The sequence below is a fragment of the Lactuca serriola genome, chromosome 1, assembly GCF_051521515.1.
Source record: "Lactuca serriola cultivar US96UC23 chromosome 1, Lser_US96UC23_V15, whole genome shotgun sequence".
NCBI lineage: Eukaryota > Viridiplantae > Streptophyta > Magnoliopsida > Asterales > Asteraceae > Lactuca > Lactuca serriola.
In genome coordinates, this window is record NC_136408.1 from 105,185,503 (window position 1) to 105,192,412 (window position 6,910).

Below are 6,910 nucleotides of genomic sequence, written 5' to 3' on the forward strand. Positions count from 1 at the left end.
TGATGTAATGAATTTTGAACATTATAATTTTGGTTTTTAGCTTTTTTAGTTTTATATTTTTGCTCTGATTTAATTTATAAGTTTCAAATTCTTAAAAAAAAAAGAAAGTGGACATTAAAATTATTACCGGAGAACTTCCTTACCTTTTGACGAACGTTATGGGATTTTTTATACTTAAATGCATCCTTTATTGTCACTTATGCTATGATATTTTTTATACTTAAATGCATCCTTTATTGCCACTTATGCTGTAATAAAATTTAAAATTTCCAACAAAGTATTACATTAAAATTTTCTTAATGCTTACAACTTGATATATTTTTTTATAAACTGGTGGAGAAATAATATGGTTTTTGGGGTTATTGTTCAACAAGTAAAACCATGGAGAATTGTAGAGCGTCATTTTGTTCCGTCATGTGGTGAGAACGACATCAGTTGTGTACCAAATTCGTGTACAATTGTAGCATATTCCTTGTGCGGACTGATTGTTGGTGAATGTGATAATGGAGATGAATATCCAAAAAAGTTTTTATTTGTTTGTAAAGCAACGACTTTAGATTGCAAATCATTACCATTTCCAATCTCTAATTACGCTGCGATAAATTTTGCTATGGTGGTTATGAGTTGGAAGCCGTTGCATTTCAAGATCATTCAGTTATCATATGTACTGTCATCGTAAGACTTTATCTGTATTCTATTTTAGGTATATTATTTTTATATTATTTTATTCCTTATATGTTATTTTCTTTGTAGTGATCTGCTTAAGGATCATGCGGACTATGATAACTTCCACCTAGAATTGTTTGCCTTTAATACATGGGAATGGAGGGAGCTTTGTAATATCAGATTACCATCTTCTGTTTATCCTGTTTTGGATGAAGCAATTATAAGCGGAAGTGTAGTTTACTTCTTATTCTCTAACTATGACATTTTAAGATTCGATGTATTTTCCGAAGAATATTTAGTGATATCTGCACCTTCTATTACTAATGATACCAACTCTTATACATCGAGGCTTATCAAGTTTGATGAAAAATTGACATATTTTTCTATAAGTGGAGATCTTTCGTGGACTATTTGGGTTTTCAATTAGAATCGGTGGGTTAAATTACATGTTACTAATTACAATGTTGGTGAAAATGAATGATGGTGTTATCAAAACAATCTCTTTTATTTCTTTAAAAGAAATACGATTCAACATGTCGTTCCGGCACATCATTCGCATGGAGTATTTTTATTTTGTTCAGATTTTGAGATAGTTACTATACCAAGTAAAATATGTGATTGTATTTATTTCAAATTGCATTTGAAAACCGTGTTTTCTTCTCATGCACATATTTTAATATTTTATATTATTTAATGATTGAATATTTTGTTTTTTTATTTATAGTTTTAGCCTTCAAGTCATGTTTTATTTTGTTTTATGATATTAATTTTTTTAATATGTGTATTCAAGAATTTAATAAATTCATTTTAAAAGTTTTGTAGACATTTATATGTTTTTTTATGCGTTCCCCACGTTAAATGCGGGTTATAATCTAGTTATTATTATTATTATTATTATTACTATCATCGTTGTTGTTGTTGTTGTTGTTGTTGTTATTATTACTCACATTTGTCGTCTACAAAAATCCATGGTCTGAAGCAAGCTTCTCGTAATTGGGACCACAAATTGACAAGTTTTCTTTTGGGCATTATTAATTTTTGTAATAACGTAAATTTTCAAATAATTTTTCATTTTTCAAACACAATATAATCCCATTTAATATTCCCAAAATCACATGTATCAAATGTCATCACAAATAAAATATATCCCAGAATCTTAAAAACATAATCTGCTGCCAATGTGTACAAATCATGTCGGCGCCTTCCCGCGATCCTCACTGAAACACACAACACATAACATGGTAAGCATTAATGCTTAGTGAGTTCCCCAAAATACCGCACACAAATAATCAGCCATTCAAGGCTATAACTCTGCATGACCCTCTGGTCAATGTATCTTTGTGGGACCCTCCAGTCCCATAACTCTATGGGCCCTCTGGCCCTAACTTTGTGGACCTTCTGGTCCTAACTCTGTAAACTCTGATAAATACACAGCACCTAACAAATATAATAATACAGTGTGTCACATCATACAACAACATATAAGGTACTCTGTTACACGACTCTAATTACCATCCTAGGTAAAGTATAGTGAGAAGACTCACCTCGGGAAATCTCAAAAAGTCTCGAACTCGGAATACTGATCTAGCCTCCGCCTAATCACATAAACAAATTACTCTAAATTAATAACGACTCTCAAAGGCTAGATAAGTCTCTTACTAAGACCCCTAAAAGGGTAAAAGACCATTCTACCCCACTACTGGCCCAAAGGTCCACTTGTTGACTAAACCCTAAAAGTCAAATCAACTCCAGTCAACGGTCCAACTCTGACCAGACTCGCCAAGTTCACTCGACGACTCGTCGAGTCCGAACGTGTACTCAGATTCCTCCTAAGGTTTCACTCGACTCACAGAGTCATTCGTCCAACTCGCCGGGTCACCAATGATCACAAATCGCGTGGCAACCCGATCCGACTCGTCGAGTCTACTCATGGACTCAGTGAGTTTCCTTCTTTATCATGCTCATTCGACCTTCTGAGGTCAGATCTGCTTTTCCAACTCATAGATCTAACCTTCTAGCACTCAAAAGTAACGTAAAGGTTCAAACTTTACGTCCATGCATCACATAAATTTGGATAGTTGGGACTCTTTGGACCTCTCATGGTCCAGATCTAACATCTACACCACAATGGGACACCACATGCTTCATATTCCAACCAAAATGATGTAAAGAAACCCTAGATTCCAAGTAATCTATCATATACATGAAATGGGTATGAATTCATACCTCCATAAGCAATCTCGGGTCGAATAGCAACAGATCCAAGCTCCTCCACCAACCTAGCTTGGATTCCCCCCCCCCCTTCTTCCTTGCAAGAACACACCAAAAAGGATGATAAATTAGCCCTTCTCTTGCTCTCTAAGCTCTCTCTGCTCACTAGGGTTTCTCAAGGGTGTAAGTGGCCACCAATGAAGGCCATAAGGGCGTTTAAATAGGTCCCAAACCCGGGGAATTAGGGTTTTCCTCGTCAGCACCGACTCGTCGAGTCTCTCCAATAACTCAAAAATTAAATAATTAAAATAGCATACCCAAAAATCCGGGATGTTACAATTTTCTTTTGAGCATTCTTTTTTGTCATTCAGAGGCTGATCATCAGTCATCACCTTTTCTTGCAAAATCGAAGTGGTTTTTTCACTGTCGTCTTGATTTATGTGGACAATATTATCGTAGTTGGTGACAATTTTGACCAGATTCAACAAATAAAAGGATAACTCGACAAAGCTTTCAACATTAAAGATCTTTGGCAACTAAAATATTTTCTTGGCATAGAAGTAGCAAAAACTTCAGACGACTTAGTTCCAAGTCAACGAAAATACAGCTTAGATATCCTCAAAGATAGTGAATTGTTGGGTTGTAAAGCATGTTCGTTTCCTATTGAGCAAAACATATAGTTAGATCAATGAGAAGACGAAGCTCTGGTCGATGCTAGTCAGTATCGTAGACTTATTGGTCGGCTCCTTTATCTTCAAGGAACTCGTCATGATGTTACATTTGTTTTTAACTTGTTGATTCAATTTTTCTCTGACCCTCGCCAAAGCCATATGCAAGGAGTTACACGAGTCCTAAGATACCTAAAGGGGACCACATGTCAAGGAATCCTTTTACCACGAACTACAAAACCAATCTTAACCACTTTCTTTTTTATTGGCTTGTTTGTCCATACACAAGATGTTCACGAACAGGTTACTTGCTTTTTCTTAGCGGTGTTCCTATTTCTGTGAAAACTAAAAAACAATCCATCATCTCTCCCTCTTTCGATGAAGTTGAGTATCGTGTCATGGCCTCAATGGTTAGTGAAGTTTTATAGGTTGGATGGCTCTTCCAGGATTTACAAATTGTCATAAACACTCCAACCAATTTCTTTTATGACAAACAAGCAGCTCATCATATTGTAAACAACACCGTTTTCCACAAGAAGACGAATCATGTGTAAATGGAACGTTTTTTTTTGGTTCAAGAACGGGTTGCTTCTCGAGAAGTCTCATTAATGAAGATAGATGGCAAGATGCAAGTTGCTGACTTTCTCACCAAAGCTCTTGGTTCCAACCAACTTCATTTCCTACTTGGAAAGATGGGCATTGGTAATCTACATTCTCCATCTTGAGGGAAGTGTTGGATATTGATAACATAGATATTGTTTCCTTATAAGTGCATATCTAGTCATGTATTTTATGCATATTTCTTAATACTTTTAGATATAGTTATGACTAATTTGGGATAAATGGTACTTATTATGTTTGAAATATGTTTTGTTGCAGCGAAGACATGCTCGGGATGAAAAAGGAAGCAAACGAGGAGCAAGAACCAAGAAAATGTGAGCGTAGGCAACAATAAGAAACAAAAAGGATGTTGTTGGACAGTTTGACCCCTCGTCGGTATTTTGACCATATCTTATGACTCGTAAATCCGATTAATGTGATTCACAATGATCTGAAAACTAGACAAAATTTCGGATGACTTTCGTGTTTTGAGAAAATGCTGATTCTAGATAACCAGGACGTGGTGATCCCACCACGACGTGGTGAGTTGAATCTTTGTGATTCCCAATGCTGACTTGGAGAATACGGGATAAACTTGAGGACCACGTCGCGGTGGAGGTCAACCACGACATGGTGACCAAATTATGGTAATTATAAATATTTCGTACATTAGGTCGATTCCAAAGGGTGGAGGCCTTAGGGGTGCAATTATTAACGAAAAAAATACCCTTCCAAGACCCCTTTGAGGGAGTAAGTGGATTTGCCTTAGAAGCTCAAGACCTCTTTGGATCTAGATGCATATTTCCCTCAAGCTTCATTTAGTGTAATAAAGCTCTAAACGTGTTGGTTACTTCATTAGATCTTGCTAGTTGTGTAGTTTTGTGCTTCTTAGCCCCATAATATTGGTCCATTTGAGTATGAGCTACTATAGACCAAAGGAGTTGTCCTTTTAGATGTTTTAGAGTGTCTAGAGTGATAAAAATGTGATATGGGCTCTTCTAGTCTTTCTATGCAAAGGTTATGATGTCTTAATGGGTTAAGAAGTTAGGGTTTTAAGATTTGAACCCTTAATGGCCATGCAAGATCATAAAGTTGGAAACTTTATGATTTAGAATATTATTAAGGGACTAGATTTAGGATTTGGATGAAAGGACTACATGGATTAAGCTCATTTAGAAGGAAAGGTGGGAAGCGGAGTACGTTGTGTGTACTTCTGAGTACGCTGCATGTACTCTCTTTAGTCCCCGTATCTTGATTGTGAGTATGTCATGCATACGAGCTGAGTATGTTGGACGTACTCAGCCTAAGTTGACTCTTAACCTTTGACCTTTGACTAGGATTTTGACCAAGGTTGATCTAGGGGTATTTTCGGTATTTTGAGCTAGAGTCTTAGTTTTGGTCACTATTTGTTGTAAGGTAGCCGATAGAGTTGGTACTCAAAGCAACGTGTTGTTCAACTATTTCGTCAGAATGTGAGGTGAGTTTTCTCACTGTACATGCGGGTCGAAGGCACCAATTCCAACCCACTTGGTTATGTATCCTGGTGTATAGGATTTTATTATGTTGTAGTGATCTATTAGATCTTTATCCCGGTATATAGAATATTCTTATGTTGTAGTGATCTGTTAGATATGTATCTTGGTATATAGGATGTTGTTATGATGTAGTGATCTGTTACATCTATATCCTGGTATATAGGATGCTTCTATGTGGTAGTAATCTATAGATATGTCTGATTTCCTGTTGACTGGCTATGTGTTTATCTGTTGCATGTGTCGACATAATACGGTTTTGGGTTGAGGCTTTATTGCTATATGTGTGAGCTAACAGACCGGGGGTATTCCAACCCGATGATTATGGAACCGAGGGTATACCAGTCCGATGACTGAATGGGCACATTATATATTGGCATTCTAGTTTGATGACTGATTGGGCCGGAGGGTAATCTAGCCTGATAGTTGTGGACCCGAGGGTATTCCAGTCTGATGACTGACTGGACCTAGCATGCATGATTGTATATGTTTTGGTTGTGTGTGATACTTTTGAGGAACTAACTAAGTTTGACTTACGGTTTTCAGTTTAAGTTTCAGATACTCCAGATGATTGGGAGAAAGCAAAGGCGTAATCGTACACATCCTTCTGGTTTTTATGATTTTGGATTTTTGGATACTCTAATTTGTGATTATTGCTTTTGAGAATAGTGTTTTGAAAACAATTATGGTCTTTGGTTAGATTTTAAAAATAAAAATTTTGCCTTGATTTTTGGGGTGTTACAATATGTCACACATTTTCACATAACTACGTTTTTATAAATAGGTATTTAACATAAAATAATGTTTATATAAATACATATTTTGCATAAAAAGAGTTTTAAGAAAAGGTTTTTATATATGTATTTTGCATATAAAAACGTTTTTTTTTAATTTATATAGAAAAAAAAAGGTTTTTATGTAAAAAAAATATGTTTTTTGTATAAATATGATTTTATACAACGAATAAAACATATTTTAAAAAATGAGAAAAAAATGTAAAAAGACTAAATTTAAGATGAAATCGTAACAAAATTGTAAATTTTTTACTATATTTATAATAAAATTTAAAATCTAGACTTAAAGTATTATTTTTGAAAATGAGATAACCTGTAAAATAGTGAAATTGAATACAATTCTCAATTTTTAGAACATAATCGAATAAAAAAACATATAATAACTAAATCGATTATAAGTCCAAAACATAACGATTTTTATGAACTTTTCCTTTTAAGA